This window comes from Gorilla gorilla, chromosome 19 (assembly GCF_029281585.2).
Source record: "Gorilla gorilla gorilla isolate KB3781 chromosome 19, NHGRI_mGorGor1-v2.1_pri, whole genome shotgun sequence".
Classification (NCBI taxonomy): Eukaryota; Metazoa; Chordata; class Mammalia; order Primates; family Hominidae; genus Gorilla; species Gorilla gorilla.
This window is the reverse complement of record NC_073243.2, coordinates 31,030,279-31,053,932: the sequence shown is the minus strand read 5'-3', so window position 1 is coordinate 31,053,932 and position 23,654 is coordinate 31,030,279. Positions and strand designations below refer to the sequence as shown.

Genomic DNA, 23,654 nt, shown 5'->3' with positions numbered 1-23,654 from the left:
GAGAAATGATCCAGAAAAAGGACAGAAATGGGCTGAAGGCACAGGGGAAGGAGACACACGAGTGCAGACATGGCCCAAAAAGCATGGATGAAAACACTGACTGTGGACATGGATTAGGGGGACAGAGAATGTAGCAAACATAAGCTGGCATGGGCAGAAGCTCAGGGGACAGACAAAAACATCAGAATGGGCTGCAAACACAGGGATTGAGGCACTGGAGGACTGCTACTGCCTGAAGGCTAAGGAGATGGCAACATTCAAGGCAAGCAATGTGCTGCAAGCACACAGGATGGAGACTCACACAGCTGGCACGGGCTGCAGGAGCAAGAAATGGAGACTTCTGACAGGGGGCATAAAGTGCAGGCAGAGGACAGACCAGGTGACAATACACAAGGGCAGACGTAAGCTTCCGTCATTATGGGATGGTGATACTGGCGAGAAGATACAGGCTTCAGGCACAAGGATGGAGACACACAAGGCCTGGCATGGCTGTAGGCAATACAGGGTGGATACACTGGGAGGTCAACGCGGCTGCAGACACAGGGTTTGGAAACACCTGAAGGAAAATGCGGGCTGTCAGATAAATCCCTGCTTAGAGAGAAATTTACAGCCTTAAAGGAATGTGTTAGAATAGAAAAAAAGATTGACAATCAATCACATAAACTCCCTTCTCAAGAATTAAAAATGATCAAAATGAAAGAATAAAGAATTAAAGTAATAAAGAGCAGACATCAATGAAATAGGAAAAAAACTGCAACAGAAACAAATCAAGGATAAAAGTTGGTTTATAGGGTCGGGCGCAGTGGCTCACGCCTGTAGTCCCAGCACTTTGAGAGGCCAAGGCGGGCAGATCATGAGGTCAGGAGATCAAGACCATCCTGGCTAACACAGTGAAACTCCGTCTCTACCAAAAAATACAAAAAATTAGCCAGGTGGGGTGGCTGGCACCTGTAGTCCCAGCTACTCGGGAGGCTGAGGCAGGAGAATGGCATGAACCTGGGAGGCGGAGCTTGCAGTGAGCCGAGATCGCACCACTGCACTCCAGCATGGGCGACAGACTCAGACTCTGTCTCAAAAAAAAAAGTTGGTTTACAAATATTAATACATTTAATAAACCACTAGTGAAACTAACTAAGGCAAAGAGAAAGGACACAAAAAACCAATATCAGGAATCAAATAGAAGCCTGCTCTATAGAGCAGTGTATTAAGACACTAGGAGGGTTCTGTGAAATACTTAGGACTACAAGTTTGACAACAGAGATTCAAATAACATCACATTGAAAAATACACTTACTAGGCCAGACATGGTGGCTCACGCCTGTAATCCCGGCACTTTGGGAGGTCAAGGCAGGTGGATCGCCTGAGGCCAGGAGTTCGAGACCAGCCTGGCCAACATGCCAAAAACCCATCTCTACTAAAAAATACAGCTGGGCACTGTGGCTCACACCTATAATCCCAGCACTTTGGGAGGCTGAGGCAGGTGGATCATGAGGCCAGGAGTTCGAGACCAGCCTGGCCAACATGCCAAAAACCCGTCTCTACTAAAAAATACAGCTGGGCACTGTGGCTCACACCTGTAATCCCAGCACTTTGGGAGGCTGAGGCAGGTGGATCATGAGGTCAGGAGTTCGAGACCAGCCTGGCCAACATAGTGAAACCCCGTGTCTACCAGAAACACAAAAATTAGCTGGGCGTGGTGGCACACACCTGTAATTCCAGCTACTTAGGAGGCTGAGGCTGGAGAATTGCTTGAATCCGGGAGGCGGAAGTTGCAGTGAGCCAAGATCGCACCACTGCACTCTAGCCTGGGAGACAGAGCGAGACTCTGTCCCCCCAAAAATAAAAATAAACTTACTAAAATGGACACAGAAATAACATAAAACAAGAAAAATCGTACATATACCAAAGGATGTGAATTATCAGAAGTCAAACCAGCCAACAAAAATACTGTTCCACATGGAAAATTCCATACCTAAAGAAATATTCCAAATATTTAAAAAGAAAACACCTAAATTTCTCAGACTCTTCCAAAGAAAGAAATACAGGCAATATTTTTCAGTCTTTTTTTTTGTGAAGCCAGCATTACATTGACACCACAATCTGAACAGGACATTAGAGAAAAAAACTATAGGCCCTCTCATTAACAGAAATACAAATATTCTAAAAAAATCATATCATATGAATTAAACCACATATGGAAATGTAACACGTGGATACCAAGTGTGATATACTAAAAAATGCAGGATTGGTTAACATCCAAAAATAGTTCATGTAAAATATCCTATTTTCAGAAAAATAGGAGAAAAACATATGATTACAGTATATGCAAAAAAAAAGCCTTTATTCAAATTCAACAATTAGTCATAAATAACTCTTAGCATATGTAAAAGAAGGCAGCTTTCTTAATCTGATTAAGTTTGTCTAATATGAAATTATAGCAAACTACATAAGGAATACAGGATCACTGAAACCTTTTCCCTGGAATCAGAACCAGACACACCGTGTTCAGGAGGTGTGATCGGGACAATAAAAGGAGAAAATAAAGAAAAATAAAGGTGTAAGAACCAACATTTAAGCAATATAGCTGTTATTATACGTGGCTGACACTAGGTACATAAGTATTTAAGTACGTTAAGTATTTAAGTTCATAAGTATTTAAGTACGTAAGTATTTAAGTACATAAGTACATAACTACATGCACATAAGTACATGAAAAACCCACCACAATCCAAAAATGATGGCTATGAATATGTGAATAAAGCCAGGTAACACGATACAAAATCAATCTATAAAATCAGTTAGATTCTTATTTACCAGCAAGAAAGAAATGTGAAATAAAATGAAGGTACAATGACCAGACTAAGAAACAACTATCTGCACTAGAAATGACCCCGTAAAGGATTAATTTATAGAATACCTTTTTAAATTCTTCAAATCTACGTAAGAACACAAATGACCCAACAGAAAAGCCAGCACTGAAAATGAAGACAAAGACGCAAAGGCCAAGAAATATTCACAAAACGTCGCTTCACTAACTTATTTCCAGTTCCAGATGACAGGAGGCCCTCAGGGACCCAGAAGGCAGGACCACAGGGAGGTGACAGCGCCAGCAGCAGGAGGGCGGGCCTCTGCCTTGGCCCAAGCGGGGCCACAGCTCCTGGCGGGCTGCGGGGGCCGGGAAGCCCGAGCAGCCTGGCGCTCCTGGCCCCTGCACACGCTTCCCTCCCTCCACCCCGTTCCTCTCTCTCTCTCTGTGCCTTGGGCCCCGTGGGATGCGCTCACATCCAGACTCACCAGGCCCGAGATGCTGGGAGAATGGAGAAGCGCTTGCGAGCCGAAAGTCCTCCAGGAACACTTGAAGGAAGCTTCGCCTGCACCTGGGACACCCTTCCCTGATGCTGGTCTCAAGGCAGGCGCGCCGCACACGCTTCCGGTCCATGACGACCACAGCTCACAGAAGCACGCGAGCCCAACCTCCACGAAAAGAAAATAGCGGAATGGGCCTTCGCCTCTCTTTTATCATGACTGTACTCAACCAGCTGTATCTTGGAAGCTTGGTTCTGATTGGGTGAGAAGGAACTTTTTTTGACAACTCTTATTGGATAATAGTCTCCTGCTCTGACTGGATAATTCATTGTGTCACCTAGCATGCTAGATTTTTTCCTTTATCTAGACCAGTTGACTCTAATAAAACCCCAGCGAGTTAGGGTCTGGTAACAGACTTTCTCTTGGGAGCAGAATATGCTATGAAGAACCCAATGCTCTGTTGTATTTCACAATTGTTTCTTTTCCCACCCCCTCCAAAAGCATACAGGTGATTTTCTCTGAAATTCTCTCTGAAAGCCTGGTGGAGCTCCAGAAGATAAAATACACAAAAGTGTGGGAGGGGCCCAGATTATCAAGTCCCCCTGAAGCTTTTACTCTCAGACTTATCCACACTGAGCCTTCAGCAATTCGTCAATTACGGTTCAGTTTTTCTATCCCAGAACCTGTTCCCATGGAGGTTTCTGCTCCTGTAAGATCTAATTTTCTTTATCTTCCTCTGCGTGTCTCCAATTTTGGGAGCAGTGGTTTGTCCTGTGATCTCTCCCCTTGAAGATCTCTCCCTTTGATCTCTCCCTATGGTCTCTGTCCTTGAAGATCTAAGAAATATTAGATTTGTTGATTTTTAAAATTTTGTTCAGCTTTTTACTTGCTGTTTGGAAGGAGCGGTTTCTTTTGAGCATTTTACGTACTTAGTAAGGACTTGAAATGATCTCAGTACACAGAAATGATAAATGATCATGGTGATAAATATCTTAAATGCCCTGAGCTGATCATTGCACATCCTATGCATGTAACAAAATAATACATATACCTCCATAAATATGTACAGATATTATGTATCAATGAAAAGTTTAATTTTGATCTAACTCTAACTGGTGAGTTTGCATCACTGTTTCTGACTAACATTCTCAAATTGAAGCTATGAGATCTTTGTATGTCTGTTTATTTACATGTGTATATAATGCAGGATTTTTCTCGACTTCTTCATCTGACTTGTGAAGGGGGTGCCCCATTTTCTTAGCCTGCCACACTTGACCCCTTGAGGGAAGGGAGCATGTGAGCAAGTGAGTGCTGGATCCTGTCAGCCACTCTGGGCACCGGCAGGAGCAAGCTTCATGCAGGCCCCTCAGTTAGACCAGGCATGGATGAACAAGTGCAGGATCCAGCCAACCGCTTTGGGTGCTGGTAGGAGCAAGCTCCGTGTGGACCCCACCGTGGCACCCAGCTCAGGATGCCTGCAACCCCCAAAGCCCCAGAGGGCATGTTACAATGCTCTCTTAGCTCTGCCATCCATGGACAGCTGTGTGTTGTCACCTCAGTGGGCCCCTTGACCCATCAAGTGGGGCGGCTGCCCTCTACCAGCAAGGGCAAAGGGCCAGTTGTGACAGCCTTTTTTGGGTACCTGCACTCGGTGGGTTCCGAGCTGTTATCCGGCATCTAAGAAGAGTAAGGCTGTGCGGACACTTGAAGGATGGTGGAGGAGAATTTTATTTATCAATTGAAGTGGCTCTCAGCAGAGAGAGGAACTGGAGAAGGGACGCAACAGGCAGGTAATCTTCTTCTGAAGTCCAGCCGTCTCCAGCAGGCTCTTCTCTGAAGTCAAGCTGCCTCTCCTCCAAAGTCCAGCTGTCCCTCTGAAGTCAAGTCACCTCTCTCTAGTCAAGCCACTTCTCTCCCCTCTACTGACTGTGTCTGGGGTCTTGCTAGGAACAGGATGGGGGTGGGGTGGGCCGGTGGGTAGTTTTCGAAAAGGTGACATTTGATTGGTAAAAAGACATTATTCAGCAAGAACCAGTTGGGAGACAGCAGGCAAACAGGGATAGAAGTTCTCACTTCGGGTTGTGGGTCTCAGGCTTTTTGGCTCAAAGGTGGGATCCGCCCTTATCTGCCTAGAATTTCTCTGCCTCCTGCTTCTGTCATACATATTATGTTTTTATGTTATGTCTACATGGTAAAATCTGGTGTAGTTAGCCAGAAACTTTTTGAGGATAAATGAGCACTCATATAAAATATATAGAGGCACCCAGATGCCTTTTAGGTCACATGACAAGTAAATCTTTAACAAATAAGTTGATTTAAAAATTACTAATAAATAAAAATTAATGACTTAATTAAAAATTGTCAACATGCTTTTTGCCAGGGTTTACTGGCCAAATGGCTTAATATTTGTCTCTGATAAGTGTTTTAAAGTGTCAGGCTTTGACAAGAAGGGGTAGAAAATTATAAACACAACCTAAAACAGAATGATTTTTGTTTACATAATTTTTTGATAAGTAAGACTAATTTAGTATTGTTAGTTTAATGAAAATAGCTGTAATCTTCCGAGTTATTGGTGAAATACCCCTGTATTTTTTACTTCAAGGTTCTTACATAGGTGAATACCTGATAACAACAGGATATAAAAATGATTACCAAGGAAAGAACTTGAAATGCTAACTCGCTCTGTCTAATATCCCAGCTATCAGGAGTATTCTAGGCAAACTGTTAATATTCTAGTATTCTAGGTAAATATAAATGAGGTAAAAGTGTATAAACTTTTCATGTAATTTAAGCTTTTAAATTCATGTTAAATTTAACAATCGATACTCATTAAATGTGTGGGTCATTTCCAAATAATATAAAAAATAAATTGCTGAACATAGGTTTGTTCTGACTGCTTAAATTTTATAGAAAGACTAAATATTTGGGGGACTATTAATATACATACAAATATGAAAACATATTTCTAAAAGTTATAAAATATTTCTCATTTATAAAACACAGATATGTGACAGACAATTCAATATTTCTCACTTCCTAGGTTTTTAATAAAATTTAATGTGACAAACATTTATTTTTAATTTTTTTAATTTTAAGGGGTTTTTTGGAGAGACAGGGACTTGCTGTGTCACCCAGGAGTACAGTAGTGTGATCACAGCTCACTGCAGTCTCAAACTCTTGGGTTCAAGCAGTTCTCCCACCTCAGTCTCCTGGGTAGCTGGGACTACATGTATGTATTACCAAGCCTGGCTAATTTTTTAAAAATATTTTTGTAGAGACAGAGTCTTACTATGTTGCCCAGGCCGGCCTTAAACTCCTTTGTTCAAGCAATCCTTCCACCTCAGCCTCCCAAATGATGGGATCACAGGCATGAGCCACTGCATATGGTTGAAATTTAAAATTTTTAATTTATATATATATAATTCTGTATAGAGAGTGTGCCAAAAATATATATATTTCTGTGTGTGAGAGACAAGGTCTCATTTTGTTGCCTGGGCTGGAGTGCACTGGCTCAATCTCAGCTCACTGCAGCCTTGACCTCCCAGGCTCAAGAAGTCCTCCCACCTAAGCCTCTTAAGTAGCTGGGACTAACAGGCACATGCCACCACACCCAGCTAATTTTTTTATATTTTTGTAGAGCTAAGGTCTCACTCTGAAAGATATAAATATCTATTCTTTTTTGAGATAAAGAATAATTTTGTCAAACTTAAAGATTATTGAAAGGCTGTTGTCAAATACGGAATTAGGGAAAAAAAGTCACAAGATAGAAACCAGTAAGTAGGAGAGATGTAAAGTTACGGATATGAAGATGCATTTCTAGCAAGAAAGTTTAAAAAGAAAAGAGAATAATTTCATATGAGAAAGAATATTTTGTAGTAATTTTTTGTACTATAGTAAAATTATTCATTATTTAAGAAAGAGGAAGTATAGGGCAAGGCAGAAAGTCTAAGCATGTCATAAATGTGTAACTTGTGATAAGGTTCAGAACAAAAGAATTTATGAAATATGCATGTGGGCCAGGCACGGTGGCTCATGCCTGTAATCCCAGCACTTTGGGAGCTGAGGCAGGTGGATCACGAGGTCAGGAAATTGAGACCATCCTGGCTAACACAGTGAAACCCTGTCTCTACTAAAAACACAAAAAATTAGCCGGGCATGGTGGCACACATCTGTAGACCCAGCTACTTGGGAGGCTGAGGCAGAAGAATCACTTGAACCCTGGAGGTGGAGGTTGCAGTGAGCCGAGATAGTGCCACTGCACTCCAACCTGGGTGACAGAGTGAGACTCCATCTCAAAATTTAAAAAACATTAATAATATTCAATTTTGTGGATGTACCATAGTTTATCCTTTCATTCACTAAAGTACATCTTGGCTGCTTTCAAGTTTTAGCAATTATAAAGATTTATAAACATCCACGTACAAGCTTTGGTGTGAACATAATTTTTCAACTCCTTTGAACAAATACCAAGAATCAGGATTACTGGATATTATTGGAAGGGGGTTTTTAGTTTTGTAAGAAACTGCAAACCTTCTTTCAAAGTGGCTGCATAATTTTGCATCCTTACTCACCATAAATGAGAGTTTCTGTTTCTCCGTGATTTCACCAGCATTTGCTGTTTTAGTATTATGGATTTTGGCCATTCAATCATGGCCAAATAATAGGTTTAAATTGAGTTTATACCTATACCTATTCAATAATAGGTAAGAATTGATATCTGTTGTTGCTTTAATTTGCATTTCTCTGATAAAATATGGTATGAAACATCTTTTGATATGCTTATTTTTATCTGTTATCTTCTTTAGTGAGGTGTCTTAAGGTATTTGGCCCATTTTTTTTGAGTCATGTTGTTTTCTTTTTGTTGAGTTTTAAGAGATATTTATATGTTTTGGACAATAGTCATCTATTAGATGTCTTTTGCAAATATTTTCTTTCAGTCTGTGGCTTCTCTTTTTCTTCTTTTCACAATATCTTTTGTGGAGCAGGAAGATTTAATTTTAATGAAGACCAGTTTAACAATTTTTTCTTTAATGGATTGTGCATTTGGTGTTGTACCTAAATAGTCATCACCAAACTGTGATGCCCCTTGTGATCTTAGTTAGAAAGAAATTTGAAATTTTCATATTTTGTGATTTGCAGTTCCATAACTGTTAGTGTTTAAAAAGTAAGTCCTAGAATGGACTGTAAGAAAAGTTAAAATTTTTTAAAAAGGTAAAGACTATTGAAAGTAACATGTGGTTTATATAGTTTTTTAACTTTCTTTTTCATTTGTTTCAGAGCACCCCCTGTGAAAGAAATTTCTTTCTATTTAATAAAACTAATGCTTGTAATAGTTTTTAAATTTTTTATAAGCTAGGCAATTCTAGCTTAAGAAGACTCAACTGCCAGCAGTTGTCCACTCCAGTGCTCTCAATTCAGCCACTCCAAAATAACCAGTGTAGGTTACTCGAGCATCCTTACTGTGCTCCTTTATATAAGAACAAGCAATTGTGAACACCTATTTTTCTTCGCCATGTTTGGTCTTATAATGAGTAGTCACACTGCACATTTTTTGATGTCTGGCCGATGACAGCTTAAGTGTCACCTCTCTTTCCCTAGAGCACCCCACACCTGGACCAGCAGATGAGAAAGCCTGATGGTGGGCTCCTTCTAGAGCAAGCGGGAGATTCAAAACACACAAGACCCTGCCCCATTGCTCTGACCTCACCCGATAACCACAATGAACACCCAGGTTGAGCTTTTCCCCTTGCTGCCTCTGGTCATTTCATACCTGCTGGAGAGGCCTGCTCTGCTCTCCCTGAGCCCTCAATCATGTGAGCATGAGCCTTTTCATACTCTCTTGACATATGTGCCACCCACAATCCGTGTCAACATCAGAACCACACATCTGCAAGTGCCTGTTTTGTTTTATAAGAAACTGTCTTCCAAAGTAGGTATACAATTTTCCATTTCCATCACCATGAGAATTTGTTGTTTGTCATCTTCATTATCATTCAGTGTTTTCTGTGTTGTGAAATGTAGCAATCCAATAAGCGTGTACTGACATCTCTTTCAGTTGTATTTTAGTTACCTAATGCCATATCATGTTGATCATCTTTTTATTTTCCATCTCTAAATCTTTGGTGATGTGTATGTGCCTATCTTTCGACCATTTCTAGTTTTGTTGTTTATATTATTATTGCTAAGTTTTAATTTTGTTTTATTTTTGGATGCCAGTTATTTATCAGGTAAGTGTTTTGCAAAGAATTTCTCCCAGTTTGCAGCTTGTCTTTTCATTCACTTATCACCATTTTTTCCAGAAGAAGAGTTTTTTTTATTTTAATGAAGTCAAACTTATAATTATTTAAAAATTTATCATAAAACCCCGGGTCATCTAGATTTTTTCCTATGTTATCTTCTAAAATTTATAGAGTTTTGCATCTTATGATCATACATATGATCTGTTTTGAGTCAATTTTTGTGAAAAGTAGTAGGTGTATGTCTAGATTGTTTTTCATGTGGTTATATACTATTTTCATATAGTTATCACACTATTTGTCGATATCTTTTAATCACTGGATTTCCTATGGTTTTGCTTTTGTTTCTGTTTTTGTTTTTTACCAAAGATCAGTTTACAATTTGTGTGACTGTGTAGGAAAGCAGTTGACTTTTTTATATTAACCTTTTACTTCAACTTTGTTATACTCTTAGTAGTTCCGGGAGTTTTCTTTGTTGTTGTGGATGCTTTTAGATTTTCTTTTTTCTTTTTTTATGTATATTTTTTTGAGATGGAGTCTCGCAGTGTTGCCCAGGCTGGAATGCGGTGGCACAATCTCAGCTCAGTGCAACCTCTGCCTCCCATGTTCAAGCGATTCTCCTGCCTCAGCCTCCCGAGTAGCTGGGATTACAGGTGTCCACCACCACGCTCAACTAATTTTTTGTATTTTTAGTAGAGATGGGGTTTCACCATGTTGGCCAGGCTGGTCTCAAACCCCTAGCCTCATGATTTGCCCACCTTGGCCTCCCAAAGTGCTGGGATTACACACATGAACCACTGCGCCTGGCCTGTTTTTAGATTTTCTACATAGACAATGATATGTGCAACAAAGACATTCCCAATCTGTATAGCATTTGTTTCCTTTCCTTGTCTTATTGCATTAGCTAGGACTTCTAGTGCAATGTTAAACTTCCTCACCTTGTTTGGTGAGAGGCGACTTCCTCACCTTCTTTGTCGTGTTCCCAGGAAAGCATCTAGCTTCTCACCAACAATGTGATTCTAGGATACGATAAATTCCTCTTCAAAGGTTTAGCCTGTTAACTTCCTTGTTCTTTGTTCTCAAACTCAACTTTCTTGTTCTCTACGCCTCCTTGCCCCCAGTTACTGTAAACAACCTTCCTGTTAGCTCTAATCAATAACTCACATCTGTTCCCTTGGTTACCTGCTCTGCACCCAAAAACCTCATGTCCCACCACTGTAACTCACATCCACCTTCCCTTCCTTACTTGGGAAAGTATTCACAAATAGCCAATCGGATCAACTTAGAAAGTCCAGTCTGGGCCCAGCCCATGGGGGAGTGACACAGAGGTGGGGGCTACATTAGGAATAAAAACTCTTTTCCTCCTTTGTTCAGTGTGCTCTTGTGATCATGATTGACACGAGCAGCACCCTTCTGCTGCAGAAGTAAATTTGCCTTGCCGAGAAAACTTTTGCCTGAGTGCTAGTTTCACTTTGTAGCACCAAGCACTTATTTCCAACATCATGGTAACTGCAGGTTTCTTGTGGGTTTTGTTTCTCAGAGAGAGAAGTTTCTCTCTATTTTTAGTTTGCTGTCATAAATGGATGTTAGATTTGGTCAAATGCTTTTTAATTTTCATTTCCCTCCTTTTATTTGTCATATTAATAATTTTTTTCTCTTTTTTTCTCAGTTAGCTTGAGTAGACATTTGTCAATTTTATTGTTCATTTGACAAGACCAGCTTTTGCTTTTGTTGATTTTTCTCTATTGGTTTTCCATAATTTCATTTATTGCTTCTCTTGTTATTTATTGTCCTGTGCTTTCTTTGGGTTCAGTTTCCTCTTCAGCTTTTAGTTTCCTAAGGTTTAGACACAGAATATATATATTTTTTGTATTATATGTGCTCAGTAGTATAAATTTTCTTCTAGTCTTTTGCTGTATTCCACAAATTTTGATGTTATATTTTTATTTAATTAGAAATAATTTTAACATATCTTGAAACAACTTGGATCCTTACATTTTATAGAGGTGTGTTGTTTAACCTCCAAGTATTTGTGGGTTTTCAAGCTATCTTTCCATTAATGATTTCTGAATTGGTGCCATGTTAGTCTGAGAGCATATTTTGTATTAGTTCTGTTCTTTCAAATTTGTTAAGATGTATTTAAATTCCAGAATATGGGCCATCTTGGTGAATGTTTCATGTGAACCTGAGAAAAATGTCTATTCTGCAGTTGCTGACCGAATTTTCTGTTTTTGAATTAAGCCCAGTTGTTCAATGGTGCTGTTCAATTCATTATGTACTTCCTGCTTTTCTGCCTGCTGGCTCTCCTTATACCAATAGAGAGAGGTAGTAAAATCTCCAACTATATTAGTGGATCAATGTCTTTCTCCTATTTAAATTTGTTTTATTTTACCTTCATTCTTTTTTTTGTCTAATGGTCAACATTTTTCTTCTTTGTGTTGATTAAAAGAGTCAAACTCTGTAAAATATTTGAAGAGATTTATTTGGAGCCAAATATGAGGGACCATGGCCCATGACATGGCCCTCGGGAGGTCCTGAGCACGTATGTCCAAGGTGGTCAGGGGCAGCCTGGACATTTTAGGGAGACATGAGACATCAGTCAAATACATTGGAGAAATACACTGAGGAGCTCGCTGGCTGGGCTGTGGCCACAGACCAAGGCACTCTGGGGCCCCACCTGAGTCAGCGGTTCTCCAGCCAGCTTCCTGTCCCACCACCACTAGGAGGCCTGCGAGCTCTGGAGAAGTGGAGAGAAAGGAAGAGATGAGACTTCCTCATTTGCTGTGCCGCCCTGCCTCACCTTAACAGTAAACCCCCCAGGTCAAGCCACTGCCAACACAGTGCATGTCAGAGCGGCGGGGTCTCCCACGGACCTGCCCACCACCATGGTGGGGGACCTCCTCCCCCACGGCCATGTTTAGGAGAGGGGGACGGATAGGCAGGGCCTTGCCAGAGGACCCCACCCCGGGACAGTCCTGCCACTCTTGGGGTACCCAGGGGCTGTTCACACAGTGAGTTTGATTCAGATCTGCGTTGTGGGGTCCCCTATTATCCTTCCCTCCAGCCTCCTTCCCTCCTTCAAGGGTTAATACTGCACCCTCACCCTGCCCCACCCAGTGAAGCACCCACACTGCCAGTCTGGGGCTCCAGGGGAGCGGGGAGTGGGGGTCTCCCTGCTTCCCCCAGATCTTCAATCCAGAGCCCTAGCCTGGTGGGGAGGGCAGACTGTGAAGGACAGCACAGCTGGGTCCCTGGCTGGCTCCCCAGCCTCCTCCGGGTTGTTGTCACTCAGGAAAGCAATCGGAAGCCAACCAGCTTTTGCTTTTGTTCTGCCACCTACTCTCCAGAATTGGAGGAGAAGCCCAGGTGGGCGGATGCCCTGGGAGGGGGCTGTGGCAGGAGTTCCAGGTGAGGCCCCGAAGTGACAACTAGAGGCAGTGGCTGTTTTCTTCCCCTGGTGGAGAATGGATTCCAATTGCTAATCAATACCCAGGAGCCAGCAGTGGGTTGGCAGCATCCTGAATGAGCGTGGTGCTCGCCATGTACTGTGGCACACCTCCCCAGCACACTCCAAAGTGCCACTTGGAGATGTGCATTTCCATTCACGGATCTGTGCCTGGGGGCTGATTAATGTCACCGCTGCCTGGGTTCTCTAAAGAGAAGTGTCTGTGACTATTCCATTCAATAGCCATTTCTTGGGAGCTTATTGCATGCAAGGCACCTATCTTACAATCACCTTAATGTAAAAGATACTAACTGAGCACCTACTGTATGCAAAGCAGTTATACTACAAAATTTTATATTGAGTAGATATGTATTGAACACCTATTGTGTACAAAGATGATGTGCCATGATTTTCTCAATTTAACAGTTATTTATAGAGTACCTGCTATGTTCAAGGCAGCTATGCTTTGACCTTATTTTAGTATTTACTGAGCACCTACTAAGTACAAAAGGCTTTTTTGCTGAAGGGTTGCCCAGGGTACTTTGGGGGTACATATGGAAACAAGGGAGAGGAAATGATCTTCTGACTCTTGAGACTTCAACTCCTTTAGTGACCTGAATTTTAAGCTTTCTGGACCACTTGTGTGGTGTAGGAAGGGCTGGTCTTCTACACTTGAGGGTACACTTCTATGCTTGAGGGTTTGTCAGACAGGAGCAAGGCTGATGATGAAAAGACCTGCTCTGGAACATCTTTCCAATTCAGTTTCCTTACATTAGAAAAGTCTATTTCTTTGTACAAAGCACCATAGAATTATCACAGGGAATCTAGGGGCAATAAGGCAAAGCCTTAATGCCCAAAGGGACAGAGAATCTGTGCTGGTGACAGAAAGACAAAAAAGACAATCACCTAAACAAGGAAGGAACCAATAGGGAAAGGGAGGGGGAAGCATGAAGATAGGGCCAGCCTGACCTTCCAGCCTCTCACTCCAAACAGGTACCAGTGGCATTGGAGTGAGTCTTTAAATCTTATCATTGCCCATGGCTGGGGACCTAGGGGTGGAATCAAATGGTTTTCCTGCTAAGAGATTTGATGAATCTCTTCCTCCGATAATCTTTGGATCTTGAGATACACTGGAATATGCAGATTAACAAGAAAATCATATTCATCAGCAAATATTTGAGTACTTACAATGTTATATAAGCTTTTATCAGGGAAATGTAGCCTATCGTTGCGGGAGTCAGGAGACTGGAGAGACCAATGGGTGGAACAGAAGGATTTCATTAGGTGGCCATCGATTCAGCAGATTAACATCCAAAGCTTGAGCCCCAAACAAAGACAGGGCTTGACTTTCATACACATTTCTGAAAGGGGGTTGGCTAGTTTAATGGCGTGGTGGGAATTTGATGGTGTGAAACTCATGTGGCAGGCAAGCAGGCTTACAGAAGCAGAACAAAGGCAGTTAATTAAATTATGATAGGTCTCGCAACCCAAGCATAGCTTGTGACCTTGCAGCTGCACTGTAGGGAAAACAGGAACTTACAAAACTTGTAAAACACAGGTGTTTGTAGAAATACTTATAGAGAAAGGAATTTTTTTTTCTTTTCTTATCCTCACTCTGGGGTGGGGGGTGTTGGGAGAGTCTCTGGAGCTCATTCCTTTGGGCTCTGGCTTTTCAGATAGTGTTATCAAGGCTGTGCTAGGGCCCTGCCTATTGCTGGCCTTGGAGTGAGTCAGCCAAATACAGGAAAAGTTGTTTTTCTCTTTTTAACTTCTGCTTCACTATGAAATAGTCTTTGTCCTAAAGAACTCTGATCATGAGATAAACATGTAAAATGACAACTTGGGCAGCATATATGAAAAACTGGGAGCAAATTCCTCCTAGAATTTAACATCAGAAAAAGAATAATATTCTGACTTCAAGGAACTGTGGCTTTTCTTTTATGAGACATGGCAAACTCTCTACATGCCTCTTGTGTTTATCTTTTTGCCTTGGCCTCCAGAAATTGCTGGTAACTGCTTTATCCTGGTTTCTTGGTACAATGATTTTTTTCTTCTTAAATTATTTCTGAGACCTCCCTTTTAAATCTTTATTTAAAACACTATTATATTATTTTTGGTGTGAACTTGAAAGCCTCCCTCAAATCTTTTTTGGAACTAAGTGCCCTGTGAAAGGAAAATATCTTGGGCTGCCAAAATCACTAAGGAAAACTCAAGCTGGAAACTGCTTAGGGCACACCTGCCTTCCATTCTATTCAAAGTCATCCCTCTGCTCACTAAGATAGATGCATATCTGATTGCCTCCTCTGGAAAGGCTAATCAGAAACTCAAAAGAATGCAACCCTTTGTGTCTCACCTATCTGTGACCTGGAAGCCCCCTCCCCACTTCCAGTCTTCCTGCTTTGCTTCAAGTTGTCCCACCTTCCCAGACTGAACCAATGGACTTCTTACATATATTGATTGATGTCTCATGTCTCCCTAAAATGTATAAAACCAAGCTGTCCCCCCGACCACTTTGGGCACATGTCATCAGGACTTCCTGAGGCTGTATCATGGATGCGTGTCCTCAATCTTGGCAAAATAAGCTTTCTAAATTAACTAAGATCTGTCTTGGATTTTCTGGGTTCACACCATTATGAAAGATAAACAGAAAATATGGTAAGTACTACGTGAATGTGCTTATAAGAAAAGGGGGAAAAACATTGGAGGCCAACATTTAGAATTTACAGAGAAAACAAACTGGCTTTGCACGACGAAATAGGATTCAGATGGGCAAAGAAACTAACAAAGACTTTTCTCCCAAATTGAGAGCAATAGTGTTAGCAAAGGTGTCAAGGAAAACAAACCATCTTTAGAGTACTTTAGGGATTTGATAGATCTTCTTCTGGAGTAGTTTCCATTCACTCAACACACAAGCACTGCCTGAACATTTTACTGTGTGTCAAGGACTATGCTAGGTGTCAGGTGGGGGGTGTCACCCAGAACCGATTGAGGTTCAGTATGATCCCACAGCTGGCAAGGGCCCTTGTCCCCTGCCCTGGCCATGGGGTAGCATTGAATATGTCTCTGCCATTCTTTCAGGCATTCCTGGTGTTTTTTCACCTGAGCTGAACTTGACTATAATCTTCATGGCCAAGAATGTGACTTACTTTTTTCTCTGCATCCTTCCCTCCTTGCAGGCTCAGGGAGAAAGACTTGGTAGAATAGGTGACACTTATTTCAGTGACCTCTATTGCCCGTTTTTTCACTCCTTCCTGGCCTCATCAGGGCCTGCTGTCCTCTCTTCCTCTCCATTATTTTCAGCTGTTCAGAGCCTTTCACTCTATAAAAACTGGTCTTGAGAAAACCGGTCTGTCATGAGTCACTTTCTCTTGAATATGAATGTAGGTCACTGTGTTCTCTCTTCTGGGGGTCTTTGCACCTTAAGCCTCATTATGGAATGAAAGGCTGTGCTCACCGTGACAGGATATCAGGCACAGAGAAGTGGGTAGGCAAAGTGCCTTTCCTGGTGCTCCTGAAACCAGCACCTTCTCACTTAGCCAGTCCTGGTGAGGGTCCTTAGAGTCCCATGATTCATGAAAGTCTAGAGGCTTCATTGCTTTTTATCATGATGTGGTGGTTGAAGTCAGACAGTGGCTCTCTTTAAGCCACCTGTCAGCTTGGCCGTCATACACTTTACTCCAAAGTTTAAAGCTTTATCGTTTGCAGAGAGAATCCTTGCTTCTTTATCTATACATGTCCATTATTTTAAGGAACGATTCTCAACCTGGGCACTACTGATGTTTTGGGCCAGATAATTTTTTGTTATGGGCTGCCATCCTGTGCATTGTAGGATGCTAATCAGCATCCCTGGCCTCCACCCGCAAGAAGCCAGGAGCACCACACACTGCCCCACTCCCCAAGTTGTGACAACCCAAAATGTCTCCGGCCATTGCCAAGTATCCCCTGGGAAACAAAATCACCTCTAGTTAAGAACCACTGTTCTAAGGGGTATTGATTATTATGTATCATGCCGTATAAGAGAGACTTTATCTAATGTAACTCTATTCTTTTCAATGAAGAGGAACTAATAAATGTGTAATTAACATCGTAGAACATTTCATATAAATAATTTTATAAATCAGAATAAACACCCTTTTTTCAGACTTCATATCCTAATTTGGTTATTATATTAAGTTCATCTTTTGAAGCAAAAAAACTCAAATTCTTCTAGTGTGGCTGATGTATTACATCAGAACTGTGGGTAGCAGAACCACCATTACCCACAAGATCATCCCAACCTTCTGCTTGGGCAGTGCCTGGTGGCCACTAGTGGGGGAGGAAAATGGCAGGGGAGGATTCAGTTCTGGTGGACTTGGTGCTTATGTGATTTGACAGGTCCTCTTTAAGGAAAAGATAAAATGATGAGGTGAACATATTGCTAGGACCCCTCCCAGGCCTTGGAAGGGTCCTGTGAGGGCAAGTGATGAGCTGTGAATTTAAGTTTCATTAGCTTCATGGGAAAGCCATCTTTGGGAAAGGTTTTGAGGAATGACTGGACAGCTATGTCTGTAAGAATAGGAAATAGGGACTTTGTTCTACCTATGACTGATAGGAGCTAAGAGAAACTTTTCAAAGTGTTGACTTAAATTGAAGCATAGATCAAAATGGAATTGTTAAATCCAGGTTACCTGTACTTCTATTAACAACTGCCCTCAAAAGTAAAAACTTCCATATCTTCAGCAACCCCAGGTCCACATCAGCAGCATCTTTATAAGTGAATTGAGGAGCAGGGTGAGTTCCAGCTTAGCAGGAGGCTCAGTAGCTAGTAGTAACTTATTGCACTTTGTAAATGAAACTTCAGAAAGTGAATGAAACTTTTTGCTTCAGAAAGTTATTGCTTCAGAAAGTGAATGAAACTCTTTTTTAGGTCACTCTAATGGTATTTGAAGAGTTTATCATAGGAGTACATTGATTCAAACTTCTCTTTTGGAATACCTGAGCCTGAGATGAGACAACCTTTCATTAAAACAGGCCAGGCAGGAAACATTTACCCTCTCATTTTGGGGGACAAATAATTTAAATACAGTCATGTGCTACATAATGACATTTCAGTCAATGAAGGCTGCACATAGGACTACAGAACTGTAAGATTATAACATTGTATTTTTACTGTACCTTTTCTACGTTTAGATACATTTAGGTGTACAAATACCATTGTGTTACCTGCTTACAGTATGTGGTACAGTAGCATGCTGTGCAGAGTTGTAGCCCAGGAGCAATAGGCCATACCACATAGCCTAGGTGGGTAGGCTATTCCGTCTAGGTTTGTGTAAGTACTCTAAGATGTTCCCATATAAGGAAATCTACTAATGATGCATTTCTCAGATGAATTCCCATCATTAAGTGATGTATGACTGTATGAACTTAAAAACATAAAATAATAAAGCTTTAGAAATGAAAAAATACATTGGTTTAGTTGAAGTTGTCCCAAGTGGGACAACTGGAAGTGAGGCTTCCAGGCTATAAGTAGATTTAAATTTTTTCTGGTTGACAATTGGTTGAGTTTATCTAAAGATCTGGATCAATAGAAAGGAAATGTCTGGGTTAAGATAAAGTGTTGTAGAGACCAAAGTGCTTATTTGCAGAGGAAGCCTTCAGGTATATAAATGTTCCTCTATAATTAGGTGTTGATTTTCTCCTCCTATAACTCCTTTCAAGGCTTTTTCCTTGTCTAATTTTTTTTCTGGTTTGAATATAATATGCTCAGGTGTGAATTTTGGGGTATTTATGTTGCTTGGCAAGCTCTGAGATTCCTGGATATGTGCTTTGGTGTCTCATTAATTTGGGGAAAATTATCAGTCCTTATTGCTTCAATTCTGTTTTCTGTTTCTTTCTCTTTTTTCTTTAGATGTTATCATTATATGCATGCTGCACTTTTTAGGCCCTAAACACAGGGTACAAAAATTGCTTTTCCACAAAAGCACAAAACGGAAACACAAGGGTACAAAAGAAAGGGCCTAAAAAGGTGAACCCCTGTCTCTACTAAAAATACAAAAAATTAACCAGGCATAGTGACAGGTGCCTGTAGTCCCAGCTACTCAGGAGGCTGAGACAGGAGAATGACATGAACCCAGGAGGTAGAGCTTGCAGTGAACCGAGATCATGCCACTGCACTCCAGTCTGGGTGACAGAGCAAGACTCCATCTCAAAAAAAAAAAAAAAATGCATTGTATCATACCTTCATCTTGCTCTTGAATCAGTATTTTTTTTGTTTTTAAATTTGTCACATCAATGAGTAAGGAAATGCCTAATAATCACAATAGGAATCTCCTAAGACTTTAGCAATAAAGTTCTGATAACTGAAATCCTCAATCTTCTCAGGTGTTTTTTTGGTGAAGGCAGATTGCTATTCCTTGCATGGTAACTGCATTTAAGTTTTATGCAGTGGCTACATTGGAAAAAGCACTGACCTGCTTAATTGCATGGAGAATGTAATCTCACACCTGCACCCATGACCACTTCCTTTTCTGTGGTCAAGTTCATGAACAGTGAACACTGGCCCTCAGATGACCTCACTAAATACATTACTATGTTTATAAGTGTTGACATGAGCAGCTTGATTTCCCTGCTATTATGGATGATGAAAAGAGTCAAATTCTGTAAAATATCTGAGGAGATTTATTCTGAGCCAAATATGAGTGACCAATGGTCCGTGACACAGTCCTCAGGAGATCCTGGGAGCATGTGCCCAAGGTTGTTGGGGCACATCCTAGTTTATACATTTTAGGGAGACATGAGACGAGGTCAGATACATGTAAGATGTACATCGGTTCAGTCTGGAAAGGCAGCATGAAGCAGGGAAGGGGAGGCTTCCAGATTATGGGTAGATGGAACAATTTTCTGATTGCCAATTGGTTGAAAGAGTTAAGTTATTAACTGGAAGACTTGGAATTGGTGGAAAGGAATGTCTGGGTTATGATGATAAGGGGTTGTGGAGACCAAAGTTTATCATGCAGATGAAGCCTCCAGGTAGCAGGCTTCAGAGAGAAGAGATTGAAAATGTTTCTCAGCAGACTTAGTTTGTTCCGTCAGTAATTCCAAAAGGGAGGAGGGTGTAATGAGGCACCCCCTGCCCCCCATCATGGCCTGAACCAGCCCTCAGGTTAGCCTTGGAATGCCCTTGCCCAGAGGAGGGGTCCATTCAGATGGCCAGTGGGCTTAGAATTATATTTTTGGTTTACATTATGTATTTACAAATGTAACTTAATACCTCTTGAACTGCAATGAAAGGCTATTATTTACTGTATGTTGTTCAGAATAACATTAAGGTAGTTGTATTTGCTTCCTAAGGCCAGTGACACAGAAGTTCTTTCCCACAAGGAGCTCATGCTGACCATCAGGTTGTGAGGACGGACGCACACTGGCCATGTTCTGAAGTGGCTTACCTGCTAGGACCTCTGCTCTGCCAAAGGGACAGTAAGTAGTGGCAAGAGGAACTGTCTTGGCCCACTAATAATATATGTCCGGGTTTTATGGGAAACTTAGCTGCATGGGTTAAAAACAACATTGTCTGCCCTGGTAATCTATATTTCATTAAGAATAATTAACTTGAAAAAAAATGTATCTTGTAATTGAGAAAAAAGTGATAAAAATTATGTTACCTCTGAGTTACGTCTCTTTGATATGGTGTTTAAATAAGACCACAGCTGTAAAGAATCATCTGAAATATTATATCACTTGTTAGCAAGTGTTTTATCCATACCTACTTTACCGAAAGCTAAGATCATTAAAATTGATCAGCGAATGAGAAAATGCAAGGACAGAGCCATCAGGCCTGTTGGCTTATTAGCGCCTCTGGTAACTCTGCATGTTCACATGGAAACCTCCATGACCTCAGCTCCCCCAAAACAGGCAAAATGAAACATATGTATTCTAGCTTTGATCTCGTCTCTTGTGAATATGATCTATCCAGGACTTCTCTGTCATCACTCCCCAGAAGCTGGAAGAAAGAGCCACAGCCATGCCAGGAGCAGAGCCAGGGTGTGCGGGACACAGCAGCAGCAGCCACATATGAGGGGCTGTCTACACACAAGGTGGGTGTGCCCATGGAGCAGGTCACAGAGAAACTGTGGGAGATCACAGACTACAGAGATCATTCTGGTATTTGGCACTCTTAGGAAAGTATAAGGCAATTCTGTCTGATTATTTAAAATAGAATTGTTTCCATCCCAAACCCATTTACTTTAGGAGGAGATAGGATTCCATTCTTGAGATGCCTGTGGCTGCTTCTGTTGGATCTGGTGGCAGTCCTTTCTGGATTTCTCAGAGGATCATCAGTGCAACACCCTGAGGAAAGCAGTAGCATAGAAATTACACAGTTCTACTGGAGATTCGCCTTCATCCAAATCGAAGATGAAGCATTTTGGGGGCAATAATAGGATGTTAATTGTTAACCAATTCTGGGTCCTGGAAATATGAGAGAGCTTAGTTATCTATATTTTATATTCCTCTTTAAAAATCTTTAAAATTTAGAAGTTTAAAAAAGCATCAAACATGCCACGTTTATTTTCTCTTGAGATATTTAAGGATTACAGACACTTAAAAATATACATAAAGCAAGAGTCTGGCACATACATATTCCTAACATAGCAAAACTGTGTCATTCCAGAGATTTTGGCATACTTTGGAATGGGTGCCTTGGTGATCTACAGTTTTCAAGAACAGTACACTTACACCTTCAGTAAGAACTCCAGCTTCTCTACAGCTTTATTTCCTAAAGAGGTCATGCTGACCAGAGAGACAGCCACACTGAGCTTACGAACCACCATCCCCCAGCTTACTGCTCTACAAGAGCTCCTTCCACGAGGAATACCTTTCAGTTGTTCTCACCCTAAATGGTGAGTGTCCTCAGCATAAGAACAAGAGTGAGGCCAAATATTATGACCAGAGCAAGGTGGGGCCTTTCAATGTTCAAACCACAAACAAGAAACTCAGCAACATTCCCTGCAACTGTCATTTTATTAGCATTGGTTTATTTTTCATTATAACCCTAAATATTTATCAAAAAAGTTAAAGTTTGGTGATTAAAATTAAGATACCTTTCTTCCATAAGATTTTGATCATTTTTATGTATTTGATGTGAAACTCTTGCTTCTTGTTGTCTGGTGGCCTTTCCTTCTCTATATGAATAAATTTTTAATCAATTTACTTTGAAATAAGAGATATTATCTTATCTATGGAAATTATTTCCTCCTCCTAAACAAAGTAGCACTTAACCCATATAAAAGCTGATATCCATGTGCATAGATACTCGCAGTTGCTCTTCATCCATTGGTAGCTGGGAAGTCGCTCGTGTCATCCCTGCATGAAACAGAGAAGTGGAGCGGGAGTTACCCAGCCTGTGCCCCACCAGGGCTTTTTCAGGCGTGCACATTGGAGAGCAAAACCAGCCTTCAACCTTGCCTCATGGCACACGAGAGGAGAAACTTCTGGAAGGACCTCCACACTCTCTAATAGGATCTGGCATAGGCATCAAGAGAGTTGTAAGGTAGAGAGTCTAACTGTGAAGGAGACCATTGTGTGGGTAAAGGGTTTAGATATTGCAGTAAACCACTTACTTCTGTCTTTTCCTTGTTCCGTGATTACGGCAGAAACATTAGAAAAGAAATCCTGGTTGTGCAAAGAAAATCAAATTATGCAAATATCAGTAACACATTAAAATGCATTAAAATAAGTCACATTAAAAGAAGTTATAAAAAATGTTTTCAAGGTTCATCTGTGTTGTAAGGGGTATCAGAACTTCACTCCTTTTTATGCCTAAATTATATTTTATTGTATGTATATACTACATTTTTTTTTTTTGAGATGGAGTCTTGCTGTGTCACCCAGGCTGGAGTGCAGTGCACAATCTCGGCTCACTGCAAGCTCCGCCTCCTGGGTTCACGCCATTCTTCTGTCTCAGCCTCCCGAGTAGCTGGGACTACAGGCGCCTGCCACCACTCCCGGCTAATTGTTTTTGTATTTTTAGTAGAGATGGGGTTTCACCATGTTACCCAGGATGGTCTCGATCTCCTGACCTCATGATCCGCCTGTCTCGGCCTCCCAAAGTGCTGGGATTACAGGCGTGAGCCACCGTGCCCAGCCTATACTACAGTTTTTAAATCCAGTCATCTACTGGATTGTTTCCACCTTTTGACAATTGTGACTAAAGCTACTATTAACATTTTTTGTTTGTTTGTTTTGAGACGGAGTCTTGCTCTGTCACCCAGGCTGAAGTGCAGTGGCACGATCTCAGCTCATTGCAACTTCCGCCTCCTGGGTTCAAGCAATTCTTCTGCTTCAGCCTCCCGAGTAGCTGGGACTACAGGCACCCGCCACCATGCCCAGCTAATTTTTTGTATTTTCAGTAGAGATGGGGTTTCATTGTGTTAGCCAGGATGGTCTCGATCTCCTGACCTTGTGATCCACTCACCTCGGCCTCCCAAAGTGCTGGAATTACAGGCATGAGCCACCGCACCCGGCCAATATTTTTTTAAAAACAGAAGTTAAATGCTTATAAAAACTGAATGATAATGCAGTATTGCCTAAGGTTTGGCCATTTAATAATATAAATATCACAGTAATAACTTAGAGCCTCACTCAGTTTTCATATGCTTAACTTCACCTTTTTCCTTTATTGAATGAAAATG

The 23,654-nt window shown here is 41.2% G+C and overlaps 1 protein-coding gene and 1 long non-coding RNA gene across 2 annotated transcripts in view; one reads left to right on the top strand and one right to left on the bottom strand.

Annotated features, from left to right (window-relative positions):
* The window catches only part of LOC101133404 (ubiquitin carboxyl-terminal hydrolase 6-like), a 77,429-nt gene extending 73,873 nt beyond the window's left edge, over nucleotides 1-3,556 (bottom strand). The window contains exon 1 of the mRNA XM_063700665.1: nucleotides 3,295-3,556. The gene's annotated coding sequence lies outside the window, so the exon portion shown is untranslated. The remainder of the gene's footprint in view (nucleotides 1-3,294) is intronic.
* On the top strand, nucleotides 3,442-22,173 carry LOC134757590 (uncharacterized). The gene is made up of 4 exons (XR_010131728.1): nucleotides 3,442-3,568; nucleotides 20,317-20,442; nucleotides 20,939-21,059; nucleotides 21,214-22,173. It is a non-coding gene; the product is annotated as an uncharacterized lncRNA (long non-coding RNA).
* Nucleotides 22,174-23,654: the final 1,481 nt, after the last annotated feature.